This window comes from Odocoileus virginianus, chromosome 20 (genome assembly GCF_023699985.2).
Source record: "Odocoileus virginianus isolate 20LAN1187 ecotype Illinois chromosome 20, Ovbor_1.2, whole genome shotgun sequence".
Lineage (NCBI taxonomy): Eukaryota > Metazoa > Chordata > Mammalia > Artiodactyla > Cervidae > Odocoileus > Odocoileus virginianus.
The window spans coordinates 39,480,888-39,504,031 of record NC_069693.1 but is presented as its reverse complement, the minus strand read 5'-3'; the positions used below and the strand labels follow the sequence as shown (position 1 = coordinate 39,504,031).

Genomic DNA, 23,144 nt, shown 5'->3' with positions numbered 1-23,144 from the left:
TGACTCAATGGACATGAGTCTGAGCAAGTTCCAGGAGATGGTGAAGGACAGGGAAGCCTGGCATGCTACAGTTCACGGGATCGCGAAGAGTCAGACACAACTGAGTAACTGAACAACAACTAGGATCTTAGTCCTGGAAGTTCCATGATCTAAAATATTCTTTAGTTTGACTCAGAATCCAAAGACCATTCTGACCGCACATTCCCTCTGCCCAATGTGGTGACCCCTCCACCATTCCCCTGCCTGCCTCTCTCTGCATCTCCAACAGGCTACCAGAGAGCTGCATGGTGGCGGAGGGCAAGCTCTCCCTGGCGGCTGCAGAGTGAGGAGTGTTGGCAGAGGAGTTGGGTTCCCACTGCAAGAGCATGAGTCAGCACCATGCTGAGCTCAAGCACAGATATATGCCAGTGCTGCCAGACCATCATCATTCACAAGCATTTATCGAGGACCCCTCATCTAATGCATCCTGCAGAAACTAGAGCTTTCTACCCTTGCACACAATAAAACTTTTGGCAGTTAGCCTTCTGAACTGGGACTCTGTGCCATTCCTGAGTGCAAAGCCCTTTCTGATGGGTGGAAGAGAAGGCCTCCAGTTACTGCATTTAACATAGCCTACTCCACAGAGCCATTGTTGGGAGACCCATCATATAACCTTTCATGGCAAACCAAGATATGGGGATCTATTTTCTGTGTCATTAAGATGGAGGTGTTTTTATTTTACCAGAACTCTTAGCTTGGAGAAGTGCTGTTCCTCTGTTTGGAAAAGTGCTTTGACTTAAAGGGGGCATGAATATGGGTGAGAGAGTTTAGGGTGAGACAAGGTGAAGAATTAAGCAGTTTCCACCACGAGGGAGGGAGGAGAAAGAGAAAATGGAAGGAGATGGGAGTGGGTGTACACTCTCCATGTGGCTTCTCTCCCAATTCTCCCCATTCTTTAACCATGTTATGAGATTTGTGTGTGAATGAATTTTTGTGGAAACAGAGCAGAGACTGAGTCTCATGCTGAGATTGATAGTGAGTGGGACAGAGCCTGAGTGGCACAGATGAATGAAGAAAAGGAGAAACAGACAAAAACACAGAGTTAAGTCCTGAAACCTCTACAAAATTATGAAGAACTCTTGAGACTTTCTCTGGATACTGTGACTAGCTGTTGTTTGAAGTTAATTAAATCCCCATTTCACATTAGTCTTTTATTTTTATTATTATTAATTTATACGGATTTCATCTGATACCCGAATCACATCTGGTTGTCCTAGCTCATGTTTTAGTGCAAGAATAAGTATCAAGTGGTAGATTTATTTCTCTTTAAAAAAAAAAAATCAATAACTAGTTTGCAATGCCTTTGATAGAAATTAAATGACTAACATCAGGTTTTACTTTATCAAGAAGTTGGATATTGTCAAGAGCTATCCAAGAAAGTAACTGATTCAAAATCCAATTGTCAAAACATTCATAGGCCCCTCACTGCATGCAAAACTGTGTGCAGAGTGCTGGGAAGATGAACAGAAATAAGATGCACTCTCTCTCTCCCTGGGAGAACTGTCACCAAATTGTGTGAGCATGGGACTAGAGAAGTGATTCCAACACACATTATATGGAGACAGACAAGCCAAAGACCATGGGACATTCTCAGCAGTTGTAAACTAAAGTAGGGCTACCTGATACAAATGATGCTACCAAGAAGGGATTAATTTCCAAAATACATAAAACAGCTCATGCAGCTCACTATCAACAACAACAACAAAAACCTGATCAAAAAGTCGGCAGAAGATCTAAATAGATATTTTTTCAAAGAAGACATATAGATGTCCAATAAACACATGAAAAGGTGTTCAATGTCACTAGTTTTTAGAGAAATGTAAATCAAAACTACAGTGAGGTACTACTACCTCATACCAGTCAGAATAACAATCATCAAAAAAGTCTAAAATAAATGCTGGAGAGGGTGTGGAGAAAGGGGAACCATTTTATAGTTGATGAGAATGTAAATTCATACCATCACTATGGAAAACAGTATGCAGGTTCCTTAAAAAACTAAAAATAGAACTACCATATGACCCAGTAATCCCACTATTGGGCATATACCCAGAGAAAATCATAATTCAAAAAGATACATGGATCCAAAAATTCATTGCAGGACTGTTTACAGTAGCCAGGACATGGAAGCAACCTAAATGTCCATCGACAGAAGAACAGATAAAGAAGATGAGGTATTAATAACATATATACAGTGGAAATTACTCAGCCATCAAAAGAATGAAACTCTGTCATTTGCAGGTATATTTGGACCAACCCAGAGTCTGTCATGCAGAGGGAAGTCAGAAAGAGAAAAACAAATATTTTATATCAATGCACCTACATGGAATCTAGAAAAATGGTATAGATTATTTTATTTGCAAAGAAAATAAGAGACACAGACATAAAGAACAAATGTATGGATACCAAGGGGGAAAGGGGTAGGGATGGATGAAATGGAAGACTGGGACTGACATATATATACATAAATGATACAGATGAACTTATTTACAAAACAGAAACAGACTCACAAAACTTTGAAAGCAAATTTATGGTTACCAAAGGGGAAAGGTGGAAGGGATAAATTAGGAGTTTGGGATTAACATAAACATACTACTATATATAAAATAGACAACCAACAAGGACCTGCTAACACAGGGAACTCTACTCAATACTCTGTAATTACCTGTACCCATAAAATTACCTATATGGGAAAAGAATCTGAAAGAGAAAGGATATGTGTGTGTGTGTGTGTGTGTGTGTGTGTGTGTGTGTGTGTGTGTATAACTGAAGCAGTTTGCTGAACACCTGAAACTAATACAATGTTATAAACCAACTATATTCCAAGATAAATAAATTCAAGGGAAAAAAATAAACAGAATGCTCTTCCCTCTTCAGAGTCAAATTATATTTATGGTATCACTTTAAAAGTCAACAGTGATAACATTACTGAGACCATTTCCACTGCCAGAAAAGTTCTGAGAATTCTGAAAACTTGTAAGAAGAGGCAGGCAAGACCAGAGATCATGATAAGCAAAGTGATTAACTGAGGAGCTGAGGGGGGTAGAAAAAGTCTCAGCTTAGCCAAGGATGAGAGATAACAGCAACTTTTCGCCAAATGAAAAGCGATGGAACAGACCATCTGTCATTGATTTCAGGGAAAGCTCATGGACAGAACAGGTAGACTCAGATAGTGCTTTCAAGCGAAGACCTCGAGGGAATTCAGTTAGTTTAGGCAGCTCCCAAGTCCTATGGGAATCTAGCTGATGTCTGGGAAACCTGAATAGGCAAGAATTCATAACTCTCAAAACTATGCATAGAGAAGTGTAACAATAAACACAGAAAAACATAAAATTTCCTGGAAATGTCAACTATCAATGAACATATTTTCAGGTGTGCTCCAGAATTCAGGTTCATCAACGTGCATCATGAAATGGAAATACTGCTGTTGGTGGTGGTCGTTCTGGAAAGGAAAGAAACAAAAAGTAAGCATTGCAATGCCCTTTTTTTATATATGAGGAAAAGGAAACTCAGAAAGATAAAGTGGCTCTCTCAAGGTCCCAGACCTAATTAGTAGGAAGTCTTTCTTCACAACTGCATATAATATATCAACTCCTGACATATATATTCTCCTACTGGAATACCATTTCTGTTAAAATGGGGACTTGGTCTATTTGTTCACTACTGTGTCCTCAGTACTAAAACTGCACCTGGCACAAAACAGGTGCTCAGTAAAAATGTTTGAAGTGAACGAATGATTGAAATCTTCAGACTCTTGTCCCGGTGCCCTTGGGATTACGTCATCCTGTTTCATAAATCTAGGGGGATCTTAAGTTAAGAAGCTAAGCTAAGTCACTTCAGTCGTGTCCGACTCTGTGCGACCCCATAGACGGCAGCCCACCAGGCTCCCCTGTCCCTGGGATTCTCCAGGCAAGAACACTGGAGTGGGTTGCCATTTCCTTCTCCAATGCATTAAAGAGAAAAGTGAAAGTGAAGTCGCCCAGTCGTGTCTGACTCTAAGCGACCCCATGGACCGCAGCCCACCAGGCTCCTCCGTCCGTGGGATGTTTCTTAGGCCCCTCTAATCAGCAAGTGTTTATCATCTGCACATCACATGTGTGGCACTGTGACAGTTTGCCAGACGGGAAGAGGGGATGTACTACTGAGGCTCTGTCAGAAACAAGATGCAAACACCAGACTGAAACTAGCTTAAACATAAAAATGGGTGTGGGAGGTGGCAGAGATACATTGGTTCATATACATGGAAAGTCCAAGGGTAATGTCCGCAGGGACAGCTGAAACTAGGCGGCACAGAAAGAGTTATCTGGATTTTATTACTCTCTCCACCACTCAGGGCTCTACTTTTCCTCTGCACTGGCTTTCCTCTTGGTCAGGATTTCTCTAGGCTGCAGCCTTGGTCATTCCAGGCTTACATCCTACTTAGTTAGCAGTAGAAAGATAATTCCTTTACCCTACCAGTTCAAGCAAAACTCTAGCTAGGGTTCCTATTGGTGCAATCTGGACTATGCACCCATTCTCAGTGAGTTACACTGACCAACAGAATATAGTCCTTTACTTAACCATATTTCATTCATGTGTCCACCCTTGGAGGCTGGGATGAAGTCAGTACCATCTAAACTACATGGATTAGACAAAGGGTAAGTTCCTAAAAGAAAACTGGGGGGCCCCCATCCAAAAGAAGAGATTCTGTGAAGATAAAGAGCATCCATATTCCCACCTCAAATCAGGGCTGGGGATCAAAACAGTAAGTACTTAAGCTTCAAAAATTTAATTTTTATTGGAAGCAAAACACAAATCAATTCATAAACAGCATAAAACAGTATTTAAGATCAAGTCTGAACATGTAACACAAGCATACCACACTCTGTAAAATCACAAGAGGAACTTCTGAAGGTTCAATTTCCTTTTAATATACAATTTTGTCCTCTGTCCATCAACACCCCTCAACCACCTGACTTGACATCTGTGTACCTGCTCTTCACGCTTCCTTCTAAGCCATCAATGGGGCTCTGCCTGGCAGTCAACAGCTCAGGTTTGACCTTGCTGCCCCTTGATTTACATTAGTATTCAAACAATTGGCAGCAATTTTGTTGTGCTCTGCCTTTTGAAATAAAAATTAATAGAAGATGAAGAAAAGAAAGCACAAGAAACAGTTACAAAAGTATAGTTCTCACAAACTTAATGAAGTTCAAGCATTAACATCACTAGATATGGCAGAAGTAACAAATCCTGTTCCTCAACTGATTGTTCATTGGACCACACCTGACTGGGAGTTCAGAGGTCAAAGAAGAAAATAAAGAACATGTGCCAAACTCTGCAAAAATAATTTGTTCATTCTCATAATAATTCTGCCTGCTGCACAGATTTCTTTTATATACCATTCAGGATTCTATGACAGATGACAGCACTACCTATCTGCATCAGAGCACAAGTATTATAACTATGCCTCTTAAGTTGTTCATGATGTTTGCTCTATCTGCATAGCTTCTTTAGTATTTCCTAGTATTTCACATCAACTTCCTCTTTTCCTTATATACATTTATTTTTAAAGGAAGATCCATAACACAAACATAAATGGAACACTGGCATCCCCCTTGCCATAAATAGAAAGTACCTGAAAAATAAAACAACGTTATTACATTCTAGCTAGACCCTGTCAGATGGCGCTACTGGTAAATAACCCACCTGCCAATATAGGAGACATAAGAGATGCAGGTTCAATCCTTGGGTCGGCAAGATCCCTGGAGAAGGAAATGGCCTTCAGGTTTTCCTGAAGGCTCAATGCCCAATCCTGTCTAGATGTCTTCAGGGTATTCATTTATTCTAGTGGGCAGCTGGGAGCCTCTGTTCCATTTGCTCCTCAATCATTTACTCATTTTACCTTATTTCTGAGTCAGTTGCTTCTCACTGCAGTTGGTATTAAACTCCAGTTAGAATTATTTTTGCTCAGGAAAAATCTGTGTAACTAATAGCACTGTTCTCACCAAGGACCTGGTGGGAAGCCCACATCCCACCCTTCTCCCTCTAAGACAAGGCGTTGGCAAAACCAGCCAGATGAGAAGTTGGGCTGCAAAGCAGAGACTGCTGTTGGACCTGAGGTAGGTTCACCAGAAAGTTACCACCACAGTGATCACTGCCTGGGGAAGGGCTGCTCCAGACCAAATAGATGTGTCCGGAAGGTCCCGGAGAACATGCCTCTGATAAACCTCACTCTGTCCCACCCCCGTTCCTTATAAGGGGCCCAAAACTTCTTTTCACCAGGAACAAAGAAAAACATACTTTACAAAAAGGCAATTCATCTACGAATATATGGCTTGGCTAAGACAGCACATCTTAGAGCTACATGTGTTATCAAAAATAGACTCATTTTGTATCTCCATCTACTGTAGATTCTTTTTTAAAGGCATATGAAGAGAAACCATGGGGAGTGAACTGAGGTCTGAGCCCACGAGCTATTAACACATTCCACTGTGCAGTACATTTCCTATCTTTAAATTTTTCCTAATGGGATGGAGGAGGAACTGAAAGCAGACAGAAGCTAACAACAGAGCATGTATGTGGACAAACAGAAATACATTCAGCATATCTTAAATGACTTGTCATCACCAAGATGTTTTGCAGTTTTAAAATGCTTTGGTATGATGATAACATATCACTGAATATTATATATGAGTCACACTATAATAAATTTTCTTTCTTCTTTTGGATCTTATTTTATTTAATAAAATAAAAAATCTTTTTTCCCCTCTTGCTTATAGAGTGTATGCTATACACATTACTTTTTTTCTTTTTTTGGCTATTTTTTCAGTTTTATTGAGAAATAATTGAGATACATCTCTGTATAAGTTTAAGGAATACAGCATAATGGTTTGATTTACATACCATCATAAATTTTAAACGGTCATCTCCCAATATATACTCAATCACCAAGTCCTATGTCTTCTAGCACCAAAATTCCCATTAAAAAAAAGATAGTGGGTTGGCCAAAAGATTTGTTCAGGTTTTTCCATAACACCTAAGAAGTGAAGTGAAGTGAAGTCGCTTAGTCGTGTCTGACTCCTTGTGACCCCATGGACTGTAGCCTACAGGCTTCTCCGTCCATGGGATTTTCCAGGCAAGAATACTAGAGTAGATTGCCATTTTCTTCTCCAGGGGATATTCCCAACCCAGGGATTGAACCCTGGTCTCCCGCATTGTAGGCAGATCCTTTACCATCTGAGCCACCAAGGAAGTCATAACATCTAAGAGAAAAACCCAAATGAACTTTTTGGCCAACCCAGCACATTTATGGAAATCCCCAACTCTATTGCCATAAACCTACTTCAAGCCAATGTCCTTCCTTATCAGGCAGCTGGGAAAGTCTCGTCCTTTGTTTTCATCTTTGTATCATTGTCCTCAACTGATTTGCCTCCCAAATAGCAGCAAGAAGAATCTCCTAACCCTGTCACTCTCACTCTTAATCTCCCAGAGGTGTCCTTCTGATCTCAGGAGGGAGTCCTATTTCCTTCTGGAAGCTTCCAAGGCACCAAATTTTTTGCATCTGTCTATGTCTCCAGCTTCATCTTTCAGCACACACCTCTCTCATGTCCTGCCAACCTGGAGCTCTGGCCTGGAGTCATGAATTCTAGTGTGGTGGTTAGAAGCATGAACTCTGAGGCCAAATTCCCCAGCTGAGAGCTGCATGATCTTGAGCAAATTACTTAACCTCCTCATTTCCTTCATCAGTAAGACAAGGGCAATATTGTTCCCTACCTCAGGGCTGTCATCAAGATTATGGGAGTTAAAATAACTTAGATCTGAGTTAAGCCTTAGGGTCTTTTCAGATTTCATCTACTCTGAGAAAGGGACCCTCTTCTTCCACCTCTCTCCCACTTTGAAAATCCTAGTATCCAGTAAATCCTATCTGTTATGGGATGAACTCTTATTTGTCTGCCCCAAAACTCATAGATTGAAGCCCTAATTCCAAGTACCTCAAAATGTGATTATATTTGGAGATGGGATCTTCAAAGAGGTGATTAAATTACAATGAGACCATAAGTGTGGGCCTTAATCCAATCTGACCAGTATCTTTAAAACAAGAGGAAATTTGGACACTCAAAAAGACACAGAGGAAGGACCACATGGGGCATGCAAGACAGGGGGCATCTGCAAGCCAAGGAGAAGCTTCAGAAGAAGCTAAATTTGATCTCGGACTTCTAGCCTCCAGGCTCATGAGGAAATTAATTCTGTTGTTTAAACCACATGGTTTGTGGTATTTTTCTATGGTAGTGCTAGCAAATCAATACAGATTTTGGATTTATCAAGCCTTCACAATTGCTTGAGTCAATTTGTTTTAAATCTTTCTAGATTGACAAATAAGTGGTTCATCTACCTATAGATATTTCTAGATATAGATAGATACAGATAAATAGAAAGATACAGCTATCCGCAGATATACAAAGCCCAATCTTCTCTCTCTATGTATATCTCTATCTTTCTACCTCTGTCAAGAGCCCTCCTGGTGTGTGTGTTTAGGACACCTGCACACCTCCTCCCAGGAGAGCCCTCCTGGGATTGAACGGTTGCACCTGTGATTACATGGGCACCATACTCTCCCCAGTCACAGTGACAGGCTGAAGTGAAGGGACAGCTCTGCTGGTCACTACTGCACCCTAAGAACCTATCCTGGAAGAATCAGTGTTGGATGAATAAATATGGGAGATTCTTAGTGAAGTCATAAATTCTTATAATCCTGTTGCTTTTACAATGCATAAGAAAATTGAAAGACCCCTTTTGTAGAGATGATTAATATGTCCATCAATATGAATAATATATTCATCAGCCCGGAATATATTGCTGTTTTAAGTCAATATTGTACTGAGCTCATATGTTCTATGGGAGAAATCTGGTGGCTCAGACAGTAAAGAATCCACATCCCACTGAGACTGGGAGACCTGGGTTTGATCCCTGGCTTGGGAAGATACCCTGGAGAAAGCCATGGCAATCCATTCCAATATTGTTGCCTGGAGAATCCCCATGGGCAGAGGAGCCTGGTGGGCTACAGTCCATGCGGTCGCAAAGAGTCGGACACGACTGAGCAGCTAAGCAAAGCATATAGTCCCTATTGTTATGAAAGAAAGAAAGAAAGTGAGGTCACTCAGGCGTGTCCGACTCTTTGTGACCCCATGGACTGCAGCCCACCAGGCTCCTCCGTCCATGGGATTTTCCAGGCAAGAGTACTGGAGTGGGGTGCCATTTACTTCACCAGGGGATCTTCCTGACCCAGGGATCAAACCCAGGTCTCCCACACTGTAGGCAGACGTATTATTATGGCTGCCTATAATATTATGGCTGCACTCTATTTTTCAACCCATAAGATGGCAGAGTAGGATTTTTCAACCCACAGGATGGTGGAGTAGAAGGACATGTGCACATTTTCTTCTGCAAGAATTCCAAAATTACAACTCACTGCTGAACAACCATTGACAGGAGAATGTTGAATCCCACCAAAAAAAAAAAAAAAAATGCCACATACAAGGGCAAAGGAGAAGCCCCAGCAAGAAAGTAGGAGGGACAAATTACATTTAGAATCAAACCCCATACCCACCAAAGACACTTGAAGGGCTCAAACAAATCTTGTGCTCACCAGGACCTAGAGACCCCACAGAGACTGAGCCGGAATTGTGTTTGAGTGTTTCCTGCAAAGGTACGGGTCAGCAGGCGCCTGCCGCAGGGGCAGGGGCTCTGGGTTCAGTACCCTGGGTGTGGCATAAATGCTCATGGAGGAGGTCACCATTAACCACCCCCCCCCCCCACACACACACACAGAGCCACCAGAACTTACACAGGACTAGGGAAACAGACTCTTGGAGGGCACAAATAAAACCTTGTATGTACCAGGACCTAGGAGAAAGGAGCAGTGACCACAAAAGAGAATGACCCAGACTTGCCTGTGAGTGTCCAGGAGTCTCTGGCAAAGGCATGGGTCGGCAGTAGCCTGCTGCAGGGTCTGGGGCACTGAGGGTAGCAGTGCCTGATGGGACATTTTGAAGGTCACCATTATCTTCATTACCTCCACCATAGTTTGGCCTCAGGTCAAACAACAGGGAGGGAACACAGTCCCACCCATCAACAGAAAATTGGATTAAAGATTTACTGAACACAGTCCTGCCCATCAGAACAAGACCCAGTTTCCCCATACTCAGTCCCTCCCATCAAGAAGCTTCTATAAACCTCTTATCCTCATCCATCAGAGGGCCAACAGAATGAAAACCACAATCACAGGAAACTAACCAAACTGATCACATGGACCACAGCTTTGTCTAACTCAATGAAACTATGAGCCATGCCCTGTAGGGCCACCCAAGACAGACAGGTCATGGTGGAGAGTTCTGACAAAACGTGGTCCACTGGAGAAGGGAATGGCAAACCACTTCAATATTCTTGCCTTGAGAACCCCATGAACAGTATGAAAAGGCAAAAAGATAGGACACTGAATGATGAACTCTGCAGGTCAGTAGATGCCCAATATGCTACTGGAGATCCGTGGAGAAGTAACTTCAGAAAGAATGAAGAGACGGAGACAAAGCAAAAACAATACCCAGCTGTGAATGTGACTGGTGATAGAAGTAAAGTCTGATGCTGTAAAGAGCTACATTGCATAGGAACCTGGAATGTTAGGTCCATAAATCAGGGCAAATTGGAAGTGGTCAAACAGCAGATGGCAAGAGTAAACATCGATATTTTAGGAATCAGTGAACTAAAATGGACTGGAATGCGTGGATTTAACTCAGATGATCATTATGTCTGCTACCGTGGGCAAAAATCCATTAGAAGAAATGGAGTAGCCATCACAGTCAACAGGAGTCTGAAATGCAGTACTTGGATGCAATATCAAAAACTACGGAATGATCTCTGTTGTTTCCAAGTCAAGCCATTCAATATTACAGTAATCAAGTCTATGAGGCAACCAGTAATGCTGAAGAAGCTGAAGTTGAATGGTTCTATGAAGACCTACAAGACCTTCTAGAACTAACACACAAAAAAGATGTTCTTTTCATTACAGGGGATTGGAATACAAAAGTAGGAAGTTAAGAGATGCCTGGAATAACAGTCAAATTCAGCCTTGGAGTACAAAATAAAGCAGGTCAAAGACTAACAGAGTTTTGCCAAGAGAATGCACTAGTCAGAGCAAACACCCTCTTCCAACAACACAAGAGAAGATTCTACACATGAACATCACCAGATGGTCAATACCAAAATCAGGTTGATTATATTCCTTGCCGTCAAAGATGGAGAAACTCTATACAGTCAGCAAAACAAGACTGGGAGCTGACTGTGGCTCAGATCATGAACTCCTTATTTCAAATTCAGACTTAAATTGAAGAAAGTAGGGAAAACCACTAGACCATCCAGGTGTGACCTAAATCAAATCCCTTACAATTACATAGTGGAATTAATGAATAGATTCAAGGGATTAGATCTGATAGACAGAGTGCCTAAAGAACTATGGACAGAGGTTCCTGACATTGTACAGGAGGCAGTGATCAAAACAATCCCGAAGAAAAAGAAATGCAAAAAGGCAAAATGGTTGTCTGAGGGAGACTTACAAATAGCTGAGAAAAGAAGAGAAGCTAAAGTCAAAGGAGAAAAGGAAAGATATATCCATTTGAATGCAGAGTTCCAAAGAATAGCAAGGAGAGATAAGAAAGCCTTCCTCAGTGATCAATGCAAAGAAATAGAGGAAAGCAAGAGAATGGGTAAGACTAAAGATCTCTTCAAGAAAATTAGAGATACCAAGGGAATATTTCATGCAAAGATGGGCACAACATAGAACAGAAATGGTATGGACCTAACAGAAGCAGAAGATATTAAGAAGAGGTGGCAAGAATACACAGAAGAGCTATACAAAAAAGAGCTTCATGACCCAGATAACCATGATGGTGTGATCACTCACCTAGAGCCAGACATCCTGGAATGCAAAGTCAAGTGGGCCTTAGGAAGCATCACGACAAACAAAGCTAGTGGAGGTGATGGAATTCCAGTTAAGCTATTTCAAATCCTAAATCTTAAAAGCACTTGTTAAAGTGCTACACTCAATGTGCCAGCAAATTTGGAAAACTCAGCAGTGGTCACAGGACTGGAAAGGTCAGTTTTTCATTCCAATTCCAAAGAAAGGCAATGCCAAAGAAGGCTCAAACTGCTGCACAATTGCACTCACCTCACATGCTAGCAAAGTAATGCTCAAAATTCTCCAAGCCAGGCTTCAGCAGTACATGAACCATGAACTTCCAGATATTCAAGCTGGATTTAGAAAAGGCAGAGGAACCAGAGATCAAATTTTCAACATCCACTGGATCATCGAAAAAGGAAGAAAGTTCCAGAAAACATCTATTTCTGCTTTATTGACTATGCCAAAGCCTTTGACTGTGTGGATCACAACAAACTCTGGAAAATTCTTCAAGAGATGGGAATATCTGACCACCTTACCTGCTTCCTGAGAAATCTGTATGCAGGTCAAGAAGCAACAGTTAGACCTGGGCATGGAATAACAGACTGGTTCCAAATTGGGAAAGGAGTATATCAAGGCTGTATACTGTCAGCCTGCTTATTTACCTTATATGCAGAGTACATCAAGAGAAATGCTGGACTGGATGAAACACAAGCTGGAATCAAGATTGCCGGGAGAAATATCAATAACCTCAGATATGCAGATGACACCACCCTTATGTCAGAAAGTGAAGAGGAACTAAAGAGCCTCTAGATGAAAGTGAAAGAGAAGAGTGAAAAACTGGCTTAAAACTCAACATTCAGAAAAAAAAGTTCATGACATTCAGTCCCATCACTTCATGGCAAATAGTTGGGGAAACAATGGAGACAGTGACAGACTTTATTTTGGGGCGCTCCAAAATCACTGCAGAATGTGACTGCAGCCATGAAATTAAAAGACACTTACTCCTTGGAAGAAAAGTTATGACCAACCTGGACAGCATATTTAAAAGCAGAGACATTACTTTGCCAACAAAGGTCCGTCTAGCCAAAGCTATGATTTTTTCAATAGTTGTGTACAGATGTGAGAGTTGGACTACAAAGAATGCTGAGCATCAGAGAGTTGATGCTTTTGAACTGTGGTGTTGGAGAAGACTCTTGAGAGTCCCTTGGACTGCAAGGAGATCCAACAAGTCCACCCTAAAGGAAATCAGCCCTGAATATTCATTGGAAGGACTGATGCTAAAGCTGAAATGCCAGTACTTGGCCACCTGATGTAAAGAACTGACTCACTGGAAAAGACCCTGATACTGGGAAAGACTGAAGACAGGAGGAGAAGGGGACGATAGAGGATGAGATGGTTGGATGGCATCACTAACTCGATGGACATGAGCTTGAGTAAGCTCTGGGAGTTGGTGATGGACAGGGAAGCCTGGCGTGCTGCAGTCCATGGGGTCGCAAAGAGTTGGACACGACTGAGTGACTGAACTGAACTGAACTGAACTGAACTGATTGTGGCTGCTTGTACCTTAAAGTCATACAGGTATATTCAATATCAATGTAAGTGGGCAAGAGCTGGAGCAGTCGTGATTGACAACAGACTTTGGAATAAGAAGTAGGTGGGGTGGGGGAGTTTGCAGACTGGATTCTATATTTAATATTTCACACAAATAAATTCTTTATCACTTCTCTGAGTCTTAGCTATAGTATGCTTCAGGGCATGGCATTTTAGCGATGATTTTTTTTTTCCAGTATTGGATTGCAAATTTCTGATCATTAAATTAATTTTCATTTTTAAATTTCTGTGGTAACCACACGGCACGGGGAAATGCACCAGGCGGCAACTAATAAAGAATAGCCAGCTGGCAGTGACTGAGTGCCTCTCTTGAACACCTGGGGCTTCCCTGGTGGCTCAGGCAGTAACAAGTATGCCTGCAATGCAGGAGATAGAGGTTCGATCCCTGAGTCAGGAATCTCACCCGGAGAAGGAAATGGCTACCCACTCCAGTATTCTTGTCTGGAGAATTCCACGGACAGAGGAGCCTGACGGGCTACAGTCCATGGTGGGGTCAAAGATTCAGACACGACTTAGTGGCTAAACAGCAACTTGGATACCTTACTTCTCATCACCTCTGCTTCCTCAACTCTAAAATGTCTGTTACAAGGAGGAGATAACTTAGATATTTCTAATGACCTTCTCCCACAGTGGTAGCTTTTGATTGAGTTATCAACTCATCTGGCAGGTTACACTTTTTTACACTTTCTAGTTGCTCAGTCATGTCCAACTCTGCAACCCCCTGGACTGTAGCCCACCAGGTTCCTCTGCCTCTCAGCAAGAATACTGGAGTGGGTTGCCATTCCATTCTCCAGGGGAATCTTCCTGAACCAGGGATTGATCCCAGGTCTCCTGCACTGCAGGCAGATTCTTTACAGCCTGGGCCACTGGGTTAGGTGTCCAACAAGACCAGTGTCTTCCATATTGCATCTTCCAGGATTTTTCAGCAAGTATCCTCAATGATTGTCTCTCTCATTTAAGTATTTCTGGGAAAAAAGAAAAGAAAACCACACAGTTATTAAGAAACTACCATGTCCTGGTGACAGATGCTGGGTAAAAGTGATGATGAGCAAGAAGTTCTGTCCTCCTGGATACAGGGGAGATAATGGGAGCTTCCATTATTGTGATGAGTGCTCTAATAACAGAAGCCCTGGGTTTTACCACATTCATACCCAGGAGCCTCCCATAATACCACGTAGAGAGGAATCAGGAAAGTCTTATTGCAGGGAGTGAGGTCTGCTGAGGCCTAAAAGATGAGTAAGACTCGCCCAAGTAAAAGCAGAGTTGAGGATGGCCAAGTGTGAAAAACATATTCCAGGTGAAGAGTGCAGCCACACCGAGCCCCGAGTCCCTCCCTGATCTGTGCTGCCTCACTTTCATCGCTGCCTCTTCTAGAAGTTCTGCCTCTTATCTCTGTTGATCCACATTTCAACCACCTTCCGAAGCCTAAGTAAAATACCAGCCCTTTTGGAAGCCTTCTCTGATTCCTCAGATAAGAAGTCAGCTCTAATCACCTGAATGTCCAGAGATGCCTGAAAGACCATCCCTTCCATCCCCATTCAGGGGTCACTTTACGCGCACCTCATAAAAATGAGCCCTGAGACATAAACATACATTCAATTAAATAACAGTACTGGGAAAAAATGACTGAAAATAATTTCTATCATGAGTATCTGCTCTTTGGAAAGTACAAAATGAAGGAAACCACACAGATATACAGCAATTTCTTTATGTTTTCAGTACTCTTTTCTTAAATTTCTCATGTTCAGTAGTCTTCATATCAATCAATTTCTACCAAATATATATCCAACTTGGCTCTTTATTCTGTCTGGCCACTTTGCTTCAGTCACTCCCTTCTTTTCAGCATAATATTAAGGGGAAAGGAAAAGAGGTGCTAATACTCCTATGAATCCTTATCACACCTTTATGAGAGTTTGTGCTATTAATATGTTGTCTTCCTCACCAGGCTTGTGATTAATGTTTAAGGCAGAGAGGTTCCCAGTTTGATCTTTAAAACTTCAACCCACAAAGATCCCCCCAAAACATAAGAGCATTCTCTCCCTGTAAAAAAAGAGTATATATCCTTTTCTAGCCTCCAATTTTTTTCCCATTAGTATCCAATCAGTTATTTAGCACTTATTGCATATGGACTGTGACAAAGTACATGGAAGAGCCTTCTTACTCAAGTTCAAAGTCTCAGTGGTTTTCTCCATGTGATGCTGAAGTTTATAGTAAGAAACATATATCTGATCTTTGATCTGTTCCAGGTGTAGAACTCCCAAAAGCCTTGGAATTTCCTAAGTGATCAGCTCTATAAAAGTGTCTTTTGTGATGTTAATTATGACTTTGGAAAAGCCCCTAAGTCACCTAAGAAAGGCGGCTGGTTGCCAACCAGGTGATTAGAGGGTAGGGAATTTCAGTCCCAAGCCCTTCCCTTGACACATCTCTGGGCAAGGGAGAGGGGCTGGAGATTGAGTCCAGTCCCCACTGGACAATGATGTAATTAGTTGTGCCTATGTAATGATGCCTCCATAAAAACCCATAAGGACAAGGTTCAAAGATCTTCCAGATTGGTGAACACGTGGTGATTTAGGGAGTGCAGCACGCTTGGAAAGGACATGGAAGAATCTTTCCCTTCTTGCCTCAAGCATGTCTTCCATCTGGCTGCTGCTGAGTTATAACCTTTTATTATACCAGTAATCTAGTAAGTTAAACGTTTCTTTGAGTTCTGTAAGCCACTCTAACAAATTATTCAAACCCAGGGAAAAAGTGGTTGGAACCTCAATCTATAGCCAGTCGGTCAGAAGCTCAGGGGACCACCTGGATCTGTGAGTTGAATCTGAAATGGGAGGAGGGTGCAGTCTTGTAGAACTGAACCCTTAATGTATGGGATCTGATGCAACATCCAGGTAGGTAATGTCAGAGTGGAGCTGGCCTGTAGGACCCCCAGCTGGCGCTGGATAATTGCTCGGCAGTGTGAGGAAGCCCTCCACATGTTGATCCTCAGAATCGTTAGTCTCCGAATACAAAATTTTCAAAGGACATAGCTTAGGGAAGACCTTCACCCAGGCTTCTTAACCTCGCTACTGTTAAAAAAGAAACCACAGCAATCTCCCTCGTGGCTCAGTGGTTAAGAATCCTCCCGCCAATGCAGGGGCCATGGTTCGATCCCTGGTTCAGGAAGATCCCACATGCCACAGGGCAACTAAGCGCATGCCCCACAACTACGGAGCCCACGAGCTGCAACCTCTGAAGCCCATGCGCCCTAGAGCCTGTGTGCGGCAACAAGAAAAGCCACCACCATGAGAAGCCGGTGCACCGCGATGGAGAGTAGCCCCCACTCACCGCAACTAGAGAAAGCCCACGCAGCAACAAAGACACAGCACAGCCAAAAACAAATCAATCAATTAAAAAAACAAGCAAAGAAAGACACTGCAGACTCAAAATGGAGTCACCAGTGCCAAGCACCGTATCAGTAAACCAAGACTTAATATCAAACTTAATTGTAGTTGCGACCTCTCTCAGGAATGTGACCTTCAACCGGTCAATCTGGAATTACCTGGTCAACACTCGGGAGGTAATCGGCCCGATAGACTCCCTTCTGTCCCCCACATAAAGGTGACCTTGCCTGAAACAATTCACTCTTTGCTAGGAACTTTCTTTTCTCACCCCTTTCTGCCTACAAAAGCCTTTCATTTTGCACAACTCCACGAAGCTACTTTCTGTTTGCTAGATGGGATACTGCTCGAGTCATGAATCTTTGAATAAAGCCCATTAGGTCTTTAAATTTACTCAGTTGGATTTTGTTTTTTAATAGTAGTGTGCTACAGGCTTGCTTAGAAAAGGGAACTAATGAGGTCAAAGTCTATCTAAAGTTTAGTGAGGTTTCCACAAGGGGAAAGTCTTTTCTTCACATCGGTCTGGGTCTTTGGATACTGCTAGATGTCTTAAAAACACAGGCCACTGATCAGAAGAAAAGTCAGAAAAGAATTAGTAAAGGCCTTAGGAAAAAAAAGTTAAAAATCCCCACCTCTGGAGAAATAGCCCAGCAGGAGGCCTCAGAGTCAGCAGGTCAATATATCATCTTTGTACACAAATCAGAGCTTTTTTTCTGACTCAGGATCTCAGAAGAGGCCAAATATTGGGACTATGAGTAAAGCTACTACATAAACACAGGAAAACTGTGACCCAGAGTTTAAGAAGGAGTTAAAGGTACTTCCTTGAGAATTAAGCAAGCAATAAATCTTCTCATTCACAAGAATGACCCATGTTCTCTCACCCTTGCCATCTATGCAATTTTTCTCATCCAGTATAAAGAGAATTATCTAAACTTATGCTAGAAATATTATTAAGAGCTGGCCTGCCTGTTTCAAAATTTCTCCCAGGGGAAATCTACACAGCACTTCAGGATAGGCTATGAATGTGATTGGATTAATTAGAATGCATCAGAAAAATTTCAAGTGGGGAAATATAAAAATTCTGATGGAAATTATTCCCAGGAATGCTCTTAATATAAGAGTTACCATATGAGTATTGAGATAGTGTGATAATTCACTAAATGGCCTGAAAGTGTTCACAGTAAATGAGTATGTAACTAATACATAAACACATATAATACATTCATTATTTAATTCTCAAATACCTATTTAGGGCCTAGTATGAGTTGACAGAGTTTAGGTGCAAGGAACATGGTAGTGAACAAGCAGACAAAATCCTATCCCCACGAGCAGACATTCCAGAGAGAGAAAGGATGTACTTTTATATTGTCAAGATGGTAATAAGAGGCACGAAGAAAAAGAGTAAGAAGATAGGGAGGGGTGAGGGTTGGAGCAGGATGGTTATTTTAGATAAGGTAGTCCAAAAAGTCTCCCCAGGAAGTTTCGTTTTTACAGAGACTTGTACAAGTGAGGGGACAACCCATGAGAGATGTGCTGAAAATGTCCCAGATAAACGCAAAAGTCTTGGGGGACTAGATTCCTCATGCTGCAACAAAGACTGAAGATCCTCTAAGTCCCAGTACAGCCAAATAAAATAAATAATTAGTAAATATTTTTAAATGTACAAGCCCAGGAATGGGGATCAGCTGCTTAGAGGTCTAGGATGATGTCATGGAAAAAGGATGACGAAAACAGGCAGCGTGCAGAAAGAAGACCTTTGGAAGGGAGGAAGGCAAGAGTGTAAGGTGCCAACAGGTTAGACGTATCATCCTGTAGAGGCTGGACTTCCCGGCGATGATAAAGATGTGACAATGCAAGAGAAGTTCTGCATTTTGTTTTTTAATTTATTTGTTTGCACTAGGTCTTAGTTGCAGCACACAACTGTTGCTGAGTATGACATCTTCGTTGCAGCATGCAGGACCTATTTCTCTGCACTGGTAGTCCAGAGTCTTTTTCAATGGATGATGAGGGAAGTCCCTGGGAGAGAACCATTAATCTGTTTAAGTTGTCAGTGAATGGGATGCAGAGTGGCTTAGTCATTAATAGGTGACTGTTGCAAAAAGTAGTGGGAGTAAACAGTTTGATAGCATGCATCTCAAAGGAACTGTTATTTAGGGGAGAGGAGAGGGAAAGAGCAATAAGGAAAAGGAGAGATGGTCAATCTCCAAACTCTGATCCAGGACTATGGGAAACAATATCTGCAAAGAGTAGCCAAGTCTCAGAATACGATGCTGGAAAGAACCTTTAAAGAACAGGATACAGGAGATTTTGATGATGATCATAAGTCTCACATGACACAGCTAGAAATGTCTGGGGACTGAAGAAGTTATAGGAAAGCAAAATAAATGTGGAGATTTACTGAGTCATATGTACCATTTGGGGGCAAAAGAACTAGAAATGTGTCAGAATTCCATAACCATCTATCTTACGATAATAGAAAATATTAGAATGACTAAAAATAAATAGTGATTGAGACAGTATGCTTAAAAGATGAAGGATTCCAATTGCTTACATTTTTCTCCTGACCCCTAAGCACATAATTTAACTGATATCGAACTTTATTAGCTGTGGCTCAGACAGTAAAGAATCTGCCTGCAAGGAAGGAGACCCAAGTTTGATCCCTGGGTCAGGAAGATCTCCTGGAGAAGGGAATGGCCACCCATTCCAGTATTCTTGCCTGGAGAATTCCACGAACAGAGGAGCCTGGCAGGCTACAGTCCATGGGGTTGTAAAAATCAGACACGATTGAGCAACTAATACTTTATCAGCTGCTCCAATATCAATTTTACAGTTTGACATGTTATCTCAATGGACATTCAGATTTCAGATAGCAGCTGCACTTCCAATTGAGAGAAATTTCAGGAGCTGAAAGATAAAAACTGACTTCTCACACCCCAACAGCACCTATCAAGTTGACCAGAGAAACTTCAAGATGCCTTATATTGCAGTGCCAAGGGCACATCACGAAAATGCACTGACTTTTCTATTTTGGTGAACAGAAGGGGGAAACGTCACTATCAGATAAGATAACATGATGAATGTTTCTGGACTACTCATGTATTTTGTGAGTCCTGGGGATCTTAAAAGTTTCCTTGGCTCAGCTGAAGCCTCAGAAACTGGTTGGAACTCAAGTTGGGTGTGCAATGCGAAATGGGTCACATCTCCTCCCTCAGTGCCTCAAATATATCGTCCAAACTGATCTGCTTAAATTGCAAAGTGAGCTGGCTCCTCCAGGGTCACAAGGTTCATGCTTCTCCTTTAAACTTCAAAGATAGTTACTGACAGCATGTGAGAAGCCCAGGTCCTTATCTCCAACTGTTTCATTAAGAGATTTCATCCCTTGCAGTGGAGTGGGCTGAGCTTCTACCACAGTTAGGAAAATAAGGACAAATAGTAGGACAAACAGAAGGAAAAGAAAACAGAAGTAAACACTAATCAGTGCAGCCATGAAGTATGAGGAAAGAGGGAGGAAAGCATAATGAGAAGAAACCAGGGGTAGTTTTACAAGGCCGACAGTACCTTTCAAGGAATTCAAGTAGTGATTTACTTCACGGTGCATATTGCTGTGCTTCTAGTGAATTATGAGGCTTGTTTCTGAGCACCACTACTAACGATTCATTAGCGAAGAACTTCATACACACAGAGCCTGAATCAGATAAGAGGCATATGCAGTTTTTTCCTTATGCTTATTGTAATCTGTTAATTCACTATCAGGAAGAAAGAGTAGAAAAATCAATTTAACTTCATAGTTAATATAAGGATAGCTTTGTGAACTAATTATTTTTTTATGCAGACATGTGCCATAATATCCTCATTTCTGTCTCTCCAGAAACAATATAAACACATCTAGGTAGAATGCCCATTTATATAATAAATGCTGCTTCCTTTCTGTTTTTTCTACCATCACCTTTGCACATTCAGAATCCTTGCCACCAGCACAGGTTTTGTCAAGGATTTCTGGAAAGGACCATGGACACCCCAGCAGTAACCAGCGTGGAGGGAGACCCAAGGGGCCCTCAGGATGATGTCTCATAAAGCCCTAGGATCCTGGCACAACACACGGGAGCCAGAGAAACCTTAACTTGAGGTTGAATTTCCTGCAGCTTATGTTCTAAGATCCGTAACGAATATACATGTCAGTTTCTCTGTAAATACATATAATACACACACACACTCCTTTATTTGTGTTATATAAAAAGAGAGTGTCATGGAACTATAGACACTAAACTGACAATGAGACTACTTTTGAGGACAGAGATAAGAGTGAAAGGGCAGGAAGAGGAAAGAAGACTTTCATTTTGTTACATTTCTTATTTTTGGATTAAAAAAATGTAAGAGCAATTACTTCTGTTATAATTTCTAAAAGAGAGAAAGGGACCCAGATATGCATTTTCATTTATAATCCAATGGGTTTTCCAACTAGCTTGAATTTTTTGGTGGTTAATAGGACAAGGCTTTGGACTTCTCAGGAACTAAGTGTGGTCCTGAACCACAATGATCAGCAAGAGTCATTCTCAATTCAATGACTTAGAGAGACTGAGACCCTGTTCCTTCCTCCTCTCATTTTTTTCTCCTTCCACCTCTCCTCCCTTCCATTCATTTCTTTACAGCTTTATTGAAGTATAATTGATCAGTGAAGAATCAATGTGGACAATCTGATGAGTCTGAACTTATGAAAACACTCATGACACCATCACCATAATCAAGATAATAAGACATATCCAACATTTCTGTTTCCTTGGTGTCTGCTGTTGTCCCTGTTGCTGTTTTGTGGTAAAAACACTTAACATGAGATCCAGCCTCTTACTAAACTCTGAGGTGCACTGTATCATATTAACCAAAGGCACTATGCTACGCAGCAACTCTTTAACTTGCTTCTCATCTAGCATAATTGAAACTTCCCTTCAAAATTTCATACAGTTACAGTGACCTCTTGAGTTGGCTGACCAATACTTTAATTTAAAACACAAGTCACTTCAAAGGAAACAACAAACCCTTCTCATTTAATAGTGAATGAGGGTCCCTGGTGGGCTGGATAACTTGAGAGCCACTGGGCACAGACAAGGCTGACTCAGTGATGTGCGCCTGACCTGGTGGAGATCATAGTCTACTAACAAATCCATGTTGACAATTCTCAGTGTGCAAAAGGAGACTTCTAGAACAAGAAGAAGCACTGATCAGGACTTGATGAATTTTGCTTCCATGAATGGAAAATGTACGCCTAGGTTGTCTGCATTGTATACGTCAATCTATTTGCTACTAGAGTAAATCTTGCCTTTTACGCGCCAGTCAATGTAGCCATGGCCTCCGTTCACACCCGAACCACAAAGGCAGTGCCATGCTGTTACATGAGGGTGGCTGCTGGCCTAAGAAGTAGCCTGAGAGAAAGAAAAGTATACTGACATTCAGGTTCCTTCCATTAGAAATCAAAGTCCAAAAACCATTTTTCCAGAAGATAACAGAATAGAAAGAGTTAACTCTAGGAGTGGGCTGAGCAGTGTCCTAGAATGAAGAGCCTTCAACTTTGCAGTTAAGAGCTCTGACTTTGGTGCCAGGCACATTTTTTGTCAAACTTTCTTCAAAATGCAATATCCGATTTCCATCTTTCCTGATGTAGCAAGAAGAACAAATGTAAAGTCAGCCCCAAAGAAAGCTAAATATGCATATAGCATTTACACACAGAGCAGGCTGCCCATCAACCCAGAAAATTCTCATCTTCATCTTCCAGAATTTAGGAAAAACACAGAAGTATATCTTCAGAGATAAATATGCCAAGGAAAAACAATCCAGGTGATTATACTGGTTTATTGTTACTGGTTGACTGCTTTTCCTTTGAAGTTGAAAGAAGCAACGGACATATGACATAATAAAGGACTCCAATTCAGTTTATACTATTTACAAGAACTTGAATTAATGAAAATAGTTGTTACTTATGTTTTATTTAAAAAGCACTTACAAAACACCTAAAAGGTTCCAGATTCTTACTGTGTGTTAGGGCTTAACAAATATTCCCATTTCTTTGTGAACTCATGAACCAGGCTCCTCTGTCCATGTAATTCTCCAAGCAAGATTACTGGGGTGGGTTACCATTCCCTTCTGCAGGGGATCTTCCCGACCCAGGGATCAAAACCGTGTCTCCTGTAGTACAG

At 41.5% G+C, this 23,144-nt stretch overlaps 1 long non-coding RNA gene across 1 annotated transcript in view; it reads right to left on the bottom strand.

Annotated features, from left to right (window-relative positions):
* Nucleotides 1-1,310: 1,310 nt before the first annotated feature.
* LOC110127316 (uncharacterized) overlaps nucleotides 1,311-23,144 on the bottom strand; it is a 96,635-nt gene continuing 74,801 nt past the window's right edge. The window contains exon 3 of the long non-coding RNA XR_002310745.2: nucleotides 1,311-3,478. This is a non-coding gene — a long non-coding RNA (uncharacterized lncRNA). The remainder of the gene's footprint in view (nucleotides 3,479-23,144) is intronic.